This window comes from Hypanus sabinus, chromosome 4 (assembly GCF_030144855.1).
Source record: "Hypanus sabinus isolate sHypSab1 chromosome 4, sHypSab1.hap1, whole genome shotgun sequence".
Classification (NCBI taxonomy): Eukaryota; Metazoa; Chordata; class Chondrichthyes; order Myliobatiformes; family Dasyatidae; genus Hypanus; species Hypanus sabinus.
In genome coordinates, this window is record NC_082709.1 from 60121728 (window position 1) to 60136557 (window position 14830).

General features: G+C 36.8%; 1 protein-coding gene across 1 annotated transcript in view; it reads right to left on the minus strand.

Moving 5' to 3' along the window:
• Nucleotides 1-14830, minus strand: part of slx9 (SLX9 ribosome biogenesis factor) — a 147849-nt gene that overhangs the window by 75268 nt on the left and 57751 nt on the right. The window lies entirely within an intron of this gene.

The following is a 14830-nucleotide window of genomic DNA, read 5'->3' on the forward strand; positions in this document are numbered from 1 at the left end:
AATCTCCTCCCTCAACTCTCACAGTAGCCTGGGGTACATCTCATCCGGTCCCAATGACTTATCCAACTTAATGCTTTCTAAAAGCTCCAGCACATCCTCTTTCTTAATATCTACATGCTTAAGCTTTTCAGTCTGCTGCAAGTCATCACTACAATCACCGATACTTTTCCATAGAGAATACTGAACCTCTGCTATTTCCTCTGATTCCATACACACTTTCCCACTGTCACACTTGATAGGTCCTATTCTTTCATGTCTTATCCTCTTTCTCTTCACATACTTGTAGAATGCCTTGGGGTTTTCCTTTATTCTGCCCACCAAGGCCTTGTCATGGCCCCTGGCTCTCCTAATTTCTGTCTTCAGCTCCTTCCTGTTAGCCTTATAACCTTCTAGATCTCTAACATTACCTAGCTCTCTGAACCTTTTGTATGCTTTTCTTTTCTTCTTGACTAGATTTATTACAGCTTTTGTACACCACAGTCCCTGTACCCTACCATAACCTCCCGGTCTCATTGGAACGTACCTATGCATTGGGTGGAGATTTTAATTGTTGTTTGAATCCTTCGATGGATAGATCTAAACCTATCCGAACTCTTCCGAATAGATCAGCCTTACTTATTAATTCTTTTATGGTTGATTCGGGAATTACAGAAATATGGCGGTTTTTGAACCCTAAAGATAAAGAATTTTCATTTTTTTCACATGTATTTCATAGTTATTCTAGAATTGATTATTTCCTTATTGATCATCGGTTATTAACGGATGTTATTGATTGTAAATATGATTCTATTACTATTTCGGATCATGCACCTTTGAAGTTATCTATTAAGATTTCGGACTTTTCCAATAATATTAGATCTTGGAGACTTAACGCTACTCTGCTTCAAGACCCAGAATCTGTCACCTACATAAAACAGCAAATTGACTTGTTTTTCTCAACAAACTATACTGAAGAAATTGACAGAGGAATACTTTGGGACTCTTTCAAGGCTTTTATCCGTGGACAAATTATCTCGTATTCCGCTGGTAAAAGGAAACAAAGATATTTAGATATTGCTTTATTAGTGGATAAAATTAAGGAAATTGATAAGATTTATTCTGTGACTCCTACCATAGAACTTTATAAGAAGAGAGTTGAGCTTCAAATGGAACATAGCTTATTATTATCTTCTTCAATTGAAAATCAATTAATTAGGACCAGGGCTCAATTCTATATTCATAGTGATCGAACTGGTAAACTGTTAGCTAATCAATTAAAAGCTATTTCGACTAAACGACAAATTATTAAAATTCGTAAACAAGACGGTAATTTAACTACTGATCATAAAGAAATCAATAACACTTTTCAAGATTTTTATAAATCTTTATATCAATCAGAATTTGATGGTGACCTGTCCATGATGGATAATTTTTTAAATAATTTGAATATTCCTAAACTGATAGGTGAAGATCGTAGCTTGTTTGATGCTCCTATCTCTATGGCCGAAATAGGTGAGGCTATCTCATCAATGATTTCAGGGAAAGCTCCTGGCCCTGATGGTTATATTGTAGAATTTTTCAAAACTTTTTCTTCTTTGCTTTCCCCTTGGTTATGTGAAATCTTTAATGATGCGTTTGCTAAGAAGAGATTACCTCAATCTTTCTATGAAGCTACTATCTCTCTAATTCTTAAAAAAGATAAAGATCCCACTTCATGTACATCTTATCGCCCTATATCATTATTAAACGTAGATTCTAAGATTCTTACAAAAATTTTAGCCATTAGATTAGAAAAGGTACTATCACAGATTATTTCAGAAGATCAAACTGGTTTCATTAGGAATCGGTATTCTTTTTTAATGTTAGAAAATTGATTAATATAATTTATACTTCATCACCCACAGTCCCAGAATGTGTTATCTCATTAGATGCTGAAAAAGCTTTTGATAGTTGAATGGACATACTTATTTAATGCATTGAGAAATTTTAATTTTAGTCCTAATTTTATATCATGGATTAAATTAATATATTATAAACCTGATGCTTCTGTTCTTACAAATAATTATAGATCCCCTTTTTTTCAATTATCTCGTGGTACGAGACAAGGTTGTCCTTTAAGTCCTTTATTATTTAATATTGCATTAGAACCTTTAGCCATTGCTATTCGTGAATCTCCTAATATTTTTGGTATTACCCGTAATGAGAAGTTATACAAATTATCACTTTATGCTGATGACTTGCTGTTATATATTTCTGATCCTGACAGGTCTATTCCCGCTATTTTATCCTTGTTGGCTCAATTTGGTAGTTTTTCTGGTTATAAATTAAAACTTAGATAAGAGTAAATTATTCCCCTTAAACGCGCAAACTTTATTGAATGACAGGATTCCATTTAAAGTTGTTACTGATAACTTTATCTATTTAGGTATAAAAATTACCAAGAAATATAAAGATTTATTTAGACTGAATTTTTTACCTATGCTTCATCAAATTCAACACCTTACCACAAGATGGTCTCCCTTATTCCTATCATTAGTTGGTCGGATTAATGCTATTAAAATGATGATTTTACCAAAATTTTTATATTTATTTCAAGCCTTACCAATTTTTATTCCTAAATCTTTTTTTGACAACATTGATTCCAAAATTTCCTCATTTGTGTGGCAAAATAAAAACCCCAGGTTAAGTAAAAGGCAATTACAAAAATCTAAAAAAGATGGTGGTTTAGCCTTATCTAACTTTAGATTTTACTATTGGGCGAATAATATTCGTAACCTAACGTATTGGAAATTAGATTTGGACTCAATTAGATTGTGTCCACAGTGGGTAAATTTGGAATGCAATGAGGTAAAGGGATATTCTCTATTCTCCGTTCTTGGTTCTTTTCTTCCTGCTGATTTAGTTAAATTCAATAAACAGATATCTAATCCTGTTATCAAACATACATTACGAATTTGGTTTCAATTTCGTAAATTTTTTACTCTGAAAAACTTTGTTCTTGATAGCCCTATTTTATTTAATTTTTTTTTTCAAACCTTCCTTGACAGATCAAGCTTTTAGCATATGGAAAAGGAAAGGTATAAAATGTTTTCGTGATCTTTTTTTTGAAGGTACTTTGATGTCTTTTGACCAACTTTCCAATAAATTTAAATTACCTAAATCTAATTTTTTCAGATATTTACAAATTAGAAACTTTTTACATAAAGTTCTACCATCTTTTCCCAATTCAACTTCAATGGATTTCTCAGATTTGATTTTTACCTTAAATCCTTGTCAGAAGGGATTAGTAGCTTTTATTTATAATATGATTATGAAGATACAACCAAAAATATCTGATAGAATTAAACAACAATGGGAAAAAGAACTTCGATACCATATATCTACAGATAAATGGGAAAAAATTTTACAAATGGTTAATTATTAAAGCATGTGCTAAACATGCTTTAATACAATTTAAAATTGTACATAGAGCTTATATGTCTAAAGATAAGCTTGCTCGATTCTATTCTCATATTAACCCTCAATGTGACAGATGTCATTCAGAAGTGGCTTCATTGACCCACATGTTTTGGTCATGTCCCACTTTACATAACTATTGGAAGGACATATTTGTTACCATTTCCTCAATTTGGAATATCGATTTACAACCTCATTTTATTACTGCAATTTTTGGTATACCAAATGAGGATGGTAATCAGTTTTCTCCTTCAATCAGACGAATGATTGCTTTTGTAACATTAATGGCCAGAAGGTCTATATTACAAAATTGGAAAGAAGTAAATCCTCCTACCATGTCTCAGTGGCTTTTTCAAACTATTTCTTATCTGAGTTTGGAAAAAATTAGAAGCACTATTTTTGACTCATCAATTAAATTTGAAGAAACTTGGGGACTGTTCATTCGACATTTTCATATGAATTAATTTGGCCTTTTCCAGACCTTCTCTCTGCTTATTCTTGTTCAGGTATGGAGTTCCGGAGTTCTTTGACACTATCATATACTTATAAACTGTTATTATTGCCCATGTTAGTTTAGTTTAGTGTTTTTTTTCAATATATATTCTTTTTTATATATTTTCAAATTTTTTTTCTTTTTCTTTTGACGATTATTTTTGTTTTTTTCATATATAATTATATAGACTTGATTGATTAATGTACTTTTTTTTGTTGATGTTTAATAGGATATTATTATCTTATTATTAATGTAATTTCAAGTCTATTGTATTCATAACCTATTCATTATGATGTTATGTTTTTTTTTATATTTATATGAAACTCAATAAAAAGATTGAAAAAGAAAGGAACGTACCTATGCAGAACTCCACACAAATATCCCCTGAACATTTGCCACGTTTCTTCCGTACTCTTCCCTGAGAACATCTGTTTCCAATTTAAGCTTCCAATTTCCTGCCTGATAGCCTCATAATTCCCCTTACTCCAATTAAACGCTTTTCTAATTTGTCTATTCCCATCTCTCACCAATGCTATTGTAAAGGAGATAGTATTATGATCACTATCTCCAAAATGCTCTCCCAGAGAGATCTGACACATTTCCCAATATCAGGCTCATTTCCCAATACCAAATCAAGTACAGCTTCTCCTTTTGTAGGCTGATCTACATATTGTGTCAAGAAACCTTCCTGAGCACTCCTAACAAATTCCACCCTATCTAAACCCTTTACTCTAGAGATGCCAATCGATATTTGGGGAATTAAAATTTCCAGGATCTGTTTCCTTTCTGAAACATCTAAAACTTGGCACTTGAAGTAACCATTCCTGTCCCTGAACATCCAAGTCTCTGTAATGGCCACCACATTATAACTCCAAGTACTCCAAATAATCCACGGAGCTCATCCGCTTCGTTCACAATACTCCTTGCATTAAAGTAGACGCATCTCAAACCTTTGGTCTGAGCCCTTTATATTTTGAACCCTTTAAATTGAGTGATCCTCATCTGATAACTCAATCTGAGTTAAATGACCTGGACAGAGACTCGGGCTTGTCAAAGGCAAAAGCAGAGTTACTGGGTTTAAGACTGCAAGGATGGAATCTGCTGTCACTAGGCACAAAACTTTCTGTGAAGAATTTCGATTATTTGAGACAGAATTTTCCCAGAATAACTGATGCCATGATTAAGGAAGGCATTTTTTTGTTGGTCCACAAATCAACAGGTCATCAATGACAGGCAATTCAAAGAACTTCAAGTGGGACCGGAGAAAATCACATGGAAGGCAATCAAGGATATTGTTGAAGACTGTCTTGGCAACTACAGAGCACCAAGCTATGTGCTTTGACAACATGCTTCAAGCATACAAAACCATGAAGTGTAACATGTCACTAAAGATCCATATTCTGCATTCCCATTTAGGCTTCTTCCATGCAAATGATGCTGCTATCAGAGACGAGCATGGTGAAAGGTTTCACCAGGACATTGTGGTCATGGAGAAATGATATCAGGGCAACTGGAATCCATCAATGCTGGCTGATTATTGCTGGACACTTAAACAAGAAGCTTCAGACACTGAGAGCAAATGAAAATCATCAACAAAACATTTTTAGCTCAGTTGAGCTATTGCAAAGCATCAGCATCATTATAGAATTAAACCCATTATATTCAATAAAACTTAATTTCTTGTTTCTCCAAATTCTACATGATATAAGTAGTTTGAAATTATATTTGCGTTCAGCTTCAAGCAGTCAATCATAGCCAAAAAAAAACCTTTCCAAGAAAACACAATTTCGAAAAAAAATTGCTGTCCAGTGTAAAGCTGTGAATACTCAGCAGGCCAAGCAGCATCTGTGGGAAGAATACCCTAACTCCCACAATGACTACTCCAGTGCTTCACCATTTGAAATTGAAAAGATAGACACTTCAAAAATGCAAACATTTACTGCAAGCAATTGAGATATTGCTCAATGCAAGGTGACCAAGTTCTGAGAACAAATCTACAAATTTAACAGTAAACATGATAGCAGAGAATGTACTCTTTTTTTGGTTATTTGGAAGTTGAGAATGAAATTGTGAGATCAAATATGCAACTGTGAGACACAAACAGTAATAACAAAGCTAGAAAGTATAAAAAGAACAGTACAAAGGTCCACACAAAGACACACAGTAAAAGCTGCCATTACAACAGATTTATGGCTAGGATAGAATAAAGAGCCATATACCCATTGCATCAAGGTGTACACTATGTAGTGCTGCTTTGTATTCTCAAGGATTTTAACAGAATGTGGCAGACATGTTGGATCATAGTACGTATAATGACATAAGCAATGTGGCCCTGGCTAACTCAATTTGCTTGAGTTTGAAGCTGCCCCTATGAATTGTGTGGCTGCTGCCAACTGCCACATCTTCACCAAACCACCTTGGTTGCAAGTCTTACAACACAAAATATACCAAAATTTTAAGCTATCCAGTTCTATTAAGTGCATAATCATTAACTGGTTTGCAGACAAAAATAAATTTATTAAATACTGTAAGTTACATTTTGTATTACTTGGTTAATAAAATAAAGCTGGAAGAAGTTAAACTTCAAGCCCAAGCTTAAAGAAGCACCACACCAGAATTAAAGATCAAGCCATCATTTTTCAATCATCACTTGCTGGTTCTAGTTCCACTGGAGAGTAAGCAATGAAGTTCCCCAACACAGTACATCTCTTTTACTGAAAGAAATCAACTGGTAAACTCATCGTTTCAGCTCATTCTTACCCCAGAGCATATTCCTTTTGTCTTGACAATTGTTTTATTACATCATGGTAATCAATATCGAAATTTTCAAAAGAGCATGCCTTTGTACTTTATTTCTGGTGCTGACTTTCTTTTAAACCATTGTGGACATTTGCTCCTTCACCCTGAAACACAGGTTAAGCCCATTTCTTTGCAAAGTGGTTGTCCAATTTGCCTGCATGCACTTTAACTCTCCTTCAACTGGCTGAATTTGCTTTTACACAGAATAGCTATTTTGACTTTTGTTTTTGCAAGACAAATACACGAACTTAATGGGTCATACAGAGCATTCTTTGCCCCATTTTAGATATCTGCCCAAGTCCCATTTTTAACTCTGTGCTTGCCTTCTGCATTGTTCCAACCTAACTTGGTCCAGGTCTTCTGACAAGTCATTTATTACTTCAGGTACTTGTCCTTCTCTGGATACTCAACAGCTCAGTAACTTCTGACAATATCTATTCTTTCCAGTTTTCCATTGCTGGTAATGATTCTGCCTCTGGTTTCAATTCTCTTAAACCATTCGTTACATTTTGAAATTTCTCCCACTTAATTTCTGATTTCTGCAACGGCTTAAAATGTTTAAATTTACCCTGTTTCAAAGCATTACCAACTTGAAATATATTGTTTCTCCATACTGATACACATACTGAGTATTCACAGCATTTAACATTTTTGTTAAAGCAAATAGTTGGAAGACAATCTTTGTTATTCCTTACATCAGCAGACTATTTAAAAACATACTTGCCTTGAATAAAATAAAAGCTTGTTTTGAACATTTAACTTTAGTTCTGATAAGCAATTGACCAGAGGATTTGGGCCTGCTTCATCTTGTTACACAAGCTATGATGCCTGCCGTTCAGGACCAGAATTTTTAGATAGAAAGCAACTTCATATTAATCCAATGTCTTCAGCATTCACCTTATAAAAGGTGACCCATGAAAGAACTTGAAGGAGGGCAAGATAGCAAAGAAATATTAAGCATTGTGGATTCTTTCAAAGTGATGAATTTATTGAATCTTGTTACATCAAAAACACACATAAATGCATAATTGTTTTGGACTCTGAGTTGTAAGTTTGTAAATTTGGAGGCAAAATAGAAATCCTGAAGAAAACGACTCCATAATATTGTAAAATATCTTTGTTCTTTAGTATTGCACAAAACAAAAGGCACAGAAACAGACCATCTGGCTCAGCTACTGGTATTTATGTTCTTAGCAACAAGTATGAATATTCAAAAATACTCAAAAAATGTTTTTGATATTGCTGTAAGATCCTCGTTCTTGGTTTATTTTTGTATGAAGATGATCATTAAAAGATGAAGAAAGTGGTTAAGAAACACATATGTCACAACAGCAGGTAGAATATAAAGGAATTTGATTTTAATATTAGTGCTTTCCAGATTACGTATTCTTTTTAAAAATAACAAACAGGATTATTTTTGAGGAATAGTGTACAATGCATCTTTGTTCTTCAATGTGAAAGTTTAGCATTAAGAAAAGGTTTTGCTATCATTGAACTGAAAATAGATTACAGGTCATCTCCTTTTTCATATCTCTAACAGCTTCTTTTACTCTGCTACACAAATCACATCAGGAAAGACAAACAATCCAGTGTAAGTTTCAGCAAAGGCATATCTGATAGCGATCTAAAACCTTGTGTTATTATACTCTATATTCCATATGGAATAACCTGATCTATGGCTGTATTTAGTTTGTACACATCCAATAGATTTCTGCCAGTCTGCCAAATCTATAGGGACAGAGACATTTGTTTCAAAAAGAAGAGAACAGATAGGAAGTCAGGAGATCAATGAAGGCTCCTCTTCCATATTACAAGTTAGTGCTCAGCCTTAATCAATTTGTGACATGTGATCTCCAGTGTGTGGTTTCAGGGTTAATTGAAAGAGCAAACTGTTCTGTGCTTATGGATCATTTTCTCAAGCCACAGCAGTAAGACCTTGACACAAGGACTAGCTGGCTTCTGTTCATAAGAGCAGCATCTGATATGGTTACAAGATTAAGATATGATAACATACATCAAATGGAGTTGGAAAAACTCTTGCAATTCTTTATCATGGTTGTATCAAAATCTGGAGAACTATCAACACACCACAACAGCTGCAATAGTTCAAAATGGCAGCATATGCCACCATCACTTCAAGAACAACAGGGGATGTGCTTTAAAGGTTGACTTTGTTAATGTTGCTCAGATTTTGTTTCTGAACAATTAAAAGAAATCAAGAGAAATGCTCAGTGGAAGATTGTGTAAGATCTCAGTAAATGTTGTTCATGGTCTAAAGCAATCAAGGAGAACTTGTAGAAATTTAATAAGTAATTCACCCACACCCCCTTCATTTAGTCACACAATACCATAAGCCGAGACAATTAAGTGAGTTTTCCTTTTCATTAAAAAATAAACAAATCCTTGCTATGTTCAAAACTAAAATTTTGGCTACTCTGTTATACATTAGTAAAGTTAGATTTTTTTCTGGTGCTAATCTATTTTTTAAAAAAACGGCATTCCAAATTTCTTGATCATAAATGCATTCACGATTATTTCTTCTTTTCGATTCTCTATCATTTCTGAAATCTTTCAGAAAGATTTCATGACTTTTTTTGAAATCAATGTCATATTTAAGTATACTGACGACATCACTGTCGTAGGCTGAATCAAATGTGGTGACGAATCAGCATAAAGGAGGGAGATTAAAAATCTGGGTTGAGTGGTGCCAAAATAACAACCTCTCACTCAATGTCGACTAGACCAACGAAATGATTATTGACTTCAGGAGAGGGACTATGAGCCAGTCCTCAACGGAGAATCAGAGGAGGAGAGATTCAGCAACGAGAGGACCTGTCCTAGGCCCAGCATATTAGTGCAATTACAAAGAACGTAGGGTAGCACCTCTACTTTCTCAGAAATTTGTGAAAAATCAACTCATCTAAAACTCTCACAAACTTCCATAGACTCAAGATTCAAGATTCATTTATAATCAAAGAATGTATAAATTATACAACCTTGAGATTTGCTTGCCAGATATGCCATTTGGGCTGAATGCTTCTCAAGGATTCACTCTCCTGGAGGATACTCTAATGTCTGCCTCAAAGACCAAGATCGTTCAGAGGGGTGGGGGCTGATGTAGGAGTATAATTATTTTCCCCTATAAAAGCATGCATAAAAGACATTACTCATCTGCAACTGATGCATTGTTGCTACTTGCATACATGTATTATGTATACTCACAGGAAAACACAAAGATGACGATGAAGAAGACGGAGATGGCAACAAAGACAATGAAAAAGATGTAGACAAAGTAGATGAAGATGAAGAGGGAGTCAGAAATGAAAAAGGCAAAGACGACAAAGATGGTGAAGATGAAGATAAAGGCAAAGGAGGTAACGACATGGGTTACAATGGGACATAGACTACAATGGGATGGAGCATGCAGTATTACAACAGGATGCACAGCTGGTCTGAGAAGTGGCAGATGCAGTTAAATCCAGAAAAATGTGAAAGATACACTTTGGAAGGTCAAACTTGAAAGCGGAGAATAGGATTCTTGGCAGCACAGAGTAACAAAAGGATCATGGGGTCCAAACCCATAATTCCTGAAAGCTGCCACACAAGTTGATAGGGTGGTTCAGAAGGCATATGGTGTGTAGGGGTCTGAGTTCTAGAGTTGTGAGATAATGCTCTATGAAGCTCTAGTTAGATCACATCTTATGAGGAAAGGTTCAGTGAGCTAGGGGTTTTCTCTTTGGAACAAAGGCGAATGAGAGGTAATAACAGAGAATGATAGAGTGGACAGCTTTTTCTCAGAGCAAAAATGGCTTATACGAAGGAGCATAATTTTAAAGTTCAAAAGTTCAAACTTCAAAGTAAATTTATTATCAAAGTGCATACATGTCACCATATACAACACTGAGATTCATCGTCTTATGTGCATACTCAGTAAATCCAACAACCATAATAGAATCAATGAAAGATGGCACCCAACAGGATGGACTAACAGCCAGAGTGCAAAAGGTAACAAACTGAGCAAATAGAAAAGAAAAAATATATAAATAATTATAATTAATAAACAGGTAATAAATAGGCAATAAATATTGAGAACATGAGATGAAGAACCCTTAAAATGGAGTCCATGGATAATTTGAGACAGAAAAGGAAGAGGAAGATACCAGAATAAACAGAGAGGGGAAGGAGGACAAGCTAGGAGTTGAAAGGTGAAGCCAAGTGGGTGGGGCAGGGTTAAGAAGAAAGAGGCTCGAAAGTGGTAGATGGAAAAAGCAATGGATTGGAGAAGAAGAAATCTGATAGAAGGAAAGTAGACCATGGGAGAAAGGTAAGGAAGAGGGGCATCAGAGGAGATGATAGGCAGGTGAGGAAAGGGGGTCAGAGGCCCGAGTGGCAAATAGAAGGGGGACAGAATTTACCAGAAGCAGAAATCGATTTTCATACCATCAGATTGGAGGCTGCCTAGACAGAATATGAGATGTTGCTCCTCCACCTCGAGAGTGGCTTCATTGTATCAGAAGAGGCAGCCATGGACCAACATGTCAGAATGGAAATGGGGATAGTAGACTGCCCTCCTTATCCGCGGGTTCCGCATGCGCAGATTCAATCAACCATGGATTGGGAAAACCCAGAAGTGCTCTTCCAGCACTCGTTGTGTGAGCATGTACAGACTTGTTTTTTCTTGTAATTATTCCCTAAACAATACAGTATACCAACTATTTACATAGCATTTACATTGTAATAGATATTATAAGTAATCGACAGATGATTTAAAAGTACAGGCAGTTCCTGGGTTATGAAGGAGTTCCGTTCCTGAGTCCATCTTTAAGTTGGATTTGAAGTCGGAACAGGTACATCCAGTATTATTTAGCATCAGTTAGTCAAACGTTTGTCTTAGTAAATAGTACATATTTTACCTTTATATGCATATAAAACACTTAAGAAACGTATGTATTTCAATAATCAAACCACTGCATTGCTTAGTAATAATTGTAGCTTTCATCGGGGCAGGGCCTTTCACATGCTCCATTAAAATTGTTCTGATCTTTGACCGACTGTAGCCTAACGCTTTTCCAATGACCGATGGCGTTTCACCTCTTTCTGATCGCTTTAATACTTTCACTTTATTTTCAATCGTGATCATGATTATTTTTGTGAACAGAAACACTGCGCATTCAGAGTTGCGCCGGGTTCGAAAGACCACTGCACTGAGACATGTTAAATAAGGTCTGGGGTTCCGCTGGGCCCTAAGGTCCATCGCATTGAGACAGGTTAAATAAGGGACTTGAGCATCCACAGGGGAATCCCAGAACTAATCCCCCGCGGATAAGGAGGGCCAACTGTAATTACAATGGTTGGCCACCAGGAAATTCCACTTTTACACATGGAACAAAGTGTTCAATGATGCGTACCCCAATTTATGTTGGGTTCCACCAACACAGAGGAGGCTGCATCGGGAGCACGGATACAGTAGATGACCACAACAGATTCACAGGTGAAGTGCTGCCTCTCCTGGCGACTGTTTGGAGCTCTGAATGGAGGTGAGGGAAGAGATGAATGGGCAGGTATAGCATTTCTGTCACTTGCAGAGATACATACCAGAAGGGAGATTAGTAGGGAGGGATGAATGAACAAGGGTATCAAGGAGGGAGCAACCCCTGCAAGAAGTGAAGAGTTGGGGGGGGGGGGGAGAAGGTAAATAAGTTGCTGGTGGTAAGCTGTCGCTGTAGATGGCTGATGTTGCAGAGGTTCGTGGGATAGCAGGTGAGGACCAGAGGAACATATTCACTGCTAAGGTGGTGGGAAGATGGGGTGAGCACAAATGTTGAGAAATGGAGGAGATGCAGACGAGAGCAGCATCAATGGTGGAGGAAGGGAAATCCTCATCTTGGGAACAGATATGGGACAGATGAAGGATCTGAGAAAAGGGAATAGCATTTTTACAGGCAACAGTGGAAAGAGATAAAGTCAAGATAGCAGTGAGAATCAGTAGATTTATAAAAGATGCAAGTAGACAGTTTGCCTATGGAGATAAGACCATTAAGACCATAAGATATAGGAGCAGAAGTAGTAGGCCATTCAGCCCATTGAGTCTGCTCTGCCATTCAATCATGGCTGATCCAATTCTTCTAATCATTCCCACTCCCCTGCCTTCTCCCCGTACCCTTTGATGTCCTGGCTAATCAAGAACCTATCTATCTCTGCCTTAAATGCACCCAATGACTTGGCCTCCACAGCCACTCATGCCAACAAATTCCACAGAGTTACCACCTTCTGACTAAAACAATTTCTCTGCATCTCTGTTCTAAATGGACGTCCTTCAATCCTGAAGTTGTGCCCTCTTGTCCTAGACTCCCCTACCATGGGAAATAACTTTGCTATATTTAATCTGTTCAGGCCTTTTAACATTTGGAATGTTTCTATGAGATTCTCCCCTCATCACCTGAACTCCAGGGAATATAGCCAAAGAGCTGCCAGATGTTCCTCATATGGTAAGCTTTTCATTCCTGGAATTATTCTCATGAAACTTCTCTGAACCCTCTCCAATGTCAGTATGTCCTTTCTAAAACAAGGAGCACAAAACTGCACACAATATTCCAAGTGTGGTCTCATGAGTGCCTTATAGAGCCTCAACATAAGAATCCTGCTCTTATATTCTATACCTCTAGAAATGAATGCCAACATTGCATTCAACTTCTTCACCACCAACTCAACCTGGAGGATAACCTTTAAGGTATCCTGCACAAGGACTTCCATGTCCCTTTGCATCTCTGCATTTTGAGTTCTCTCCCCAGCTAAATAATAGTCTGCCCATTTTCTTCTTCCAGCAAAGTGTATGACCGTACACTTTCCAACATTGTATTTCATTTGCCACTCTTTTGCCCATACCCCTAAACTATCTAAGTCTCTCTGCAGGCTCCCTGTTTCCTCAACACTACCAGCTCCTCCACCTATCTTTCTATCATCAGCAAATTTAGCCTCAAATCCATTCATCCCATAGTCCAAATCACTAACATACATCATAAAAAAGCAGCAGTCCCAACACTGACCCCTGTGGAACTTCACTGGTAACCAGAAGCCAGCCAGAATAGGACCCCTTTATTCCCACTCTCTGTTTTTTGCTGATCAACCAATGCTCGACAGATGCTAGTAACTCCTCTGTAATTCCATGGGCTTCTTATCTTGCTAAGCAGCCTCACATGCGGCACCTTGTCAAAGGCCTTCTGAAAATCCAAGTACACCACATCTACTACATCTCCTTTGCCTGACCTGCTTGTAATTTCTTCAAAAAAAACTGCTATAGGTTAGTCAGGCAGGATTTTTCTTTCAGGAAACCATGCTGGTTTTGGCCTATCTTGTCATGTGTCTCCAGGTACTCCATATTTTCACCCCTAACAATTGATTCCAACAACTTCCCAACCACTGAAGTCAGGCTAACAGGTCTATAGTTTCCTTTCTGCTGTCTCCTACTTTTCTTAAATAGCAGAATAACATTTGCAATTTTCCAGTCATCCGGTACAATGCCAGAATCTATCAGTTCTTGAAAGATCATTGTTAATGCCTCCACAATCTCTCCAGCTACTTCCTTCAGAACCCAAGGGTGCATTCCATCAGGTCCAGGAGATTTATCCACCCTCAGACCATTAAGCTTCCTGAGCACCTTCTCAGTCGTAATTTTCACTATACAAACTTCACTTCCATGACACTCTTGAATGTCCAGTATAGTGCAGATGTCTTCCACTGTGAAGACTGATGCAAAATATGCATTCAGTTCCTCTGCCATCTCTGTGTCTCTCATTACAATATCTCCAGTGTCATTTTCTATTGGTCCTATATCTACGCTCAACTCTCTTTCACCCTTTATATACTTAAAAAAGCTTTTAGTACCTTCTTTGATATTAGTCACCAATTTCCTTTCATAGTTCACCTTTTCCTTCTTAATGACCTTCTTTGTTTCCTTCTGGAAGTTTTTAAAAGCTTCCCAATCCTCTATCTTGCCACTAGCTTTGGCTTTGCTGTATGCCCTCTCTTTTGCTTTTACTTTGGCTCTGACTTCACTTGTCAGCCATGGTAATGTCCTTCTTCCATTTGAACATTTCTTCTTAT